Source organism: Silene latifolia, chromosome 4 (genome assembly GCF_048544455.1).
Source record: "Silene latifolia isolate original U9 population chromosome 4, ASM4854445v1, whole genome shotgun sequence".
Classification (NCBI taxonomy): Eukaryota; Viridiplantae; Streptophyta; class Magnoliopsida; order Caryophyllales; family Caryophyllaceae; genus Silene; species Silene latifolia.
The window spans coordinates 43695828-43696760 of NC_133529.1; the positions used below are offsets into that span (position 1 = coordinate 43695828).

General features: G+C 33.2%; 1 long non-coding RNA gene across 1 annotated transcript; it reads left to right on the top strand.

Moving 5' to 3' along the window:
• Window positions 1-271: 271 nt before the first annotated feature.
• Window positions 272-933, top strand: LOC141652222 (uncharacterized). The gene is made up of 2 exons (XR_012547049.1): window positions 272-497; window positions 655-933. It is a non-coding gene; the product is annotated as an uncharacterized LOC141652222 (long non-coding RNA).

Here is a 933-nt window from a genome sequence, read left to right on the forward strand (position 1 = left end):
CATCCACAGATGGCTACTCTCTAGATGTTTTTGTTGATGGATGGCCATATGAGGTACTATTTCTTCTTTGATTACAACTGTGCGGTTCTTTACATTCACTGTACATGATTTGAGCATAATGAATTATTGATGGTGCTTTTTAATCATCTTTTGATCCATTTCTTGGTCTCTTTTTGAAGATTGTTCATATCCATCTGTTTTTACTTTTCTTGTGTCTAGTGCTGAATACATTAAATTACCCGCCTTTTCTGTGTCCAGAGTATGTAGTTAGAGTAAATTCTGTAGGTAGATAGAGTAGTCAATAGGGCTGCTATGATTGGAACTTATGATGCAGAATTATTAGAGTAAGGCAGGTTAGTATGCTTATCCTGTGAAGGTAGAAAAATGGCCTGGCTATCGAGAACAGAGGGTCTCTGAGTCTTTGGTGTGATTATTATGGCTGGACAGGCCTACCTTTGCAGATCAAACTCAAACGTTTCACATAGGCTATACCTTGTGTACAATCACGTACTCTATTTTCTGCATGTCCTTGTTAATTAGTTGTTCTTTAATGCATTATTTATTATTTCGTGATAATTAAGTGTGACGTATCATCTATGCCTATTGAGCCTTTGAATCCTCAAATCTAATAATGTTCTATTTTTTATGTTACAGGTTGCATTTGAGGTATTAACAATGATGACGGGTTGATTTTTTGTCCGGTTGGCAACATATATATGCTCACAATACAAGAATGAAGACTTATAATTAGTAGCTTTCAAATAGTCGTTAAGAATTATTATTTGTTCTATTTAAACATTTGTTATATTTGTTTTAGTTAAATAATTGAACATTTGCGATCGAAGTTCTACTTTTGATCCTTTTTTGAAATGTAATTGACATATATTTTTGAGACTGAATCAATTGAATGCACAATTAGAGAGAATTACAATT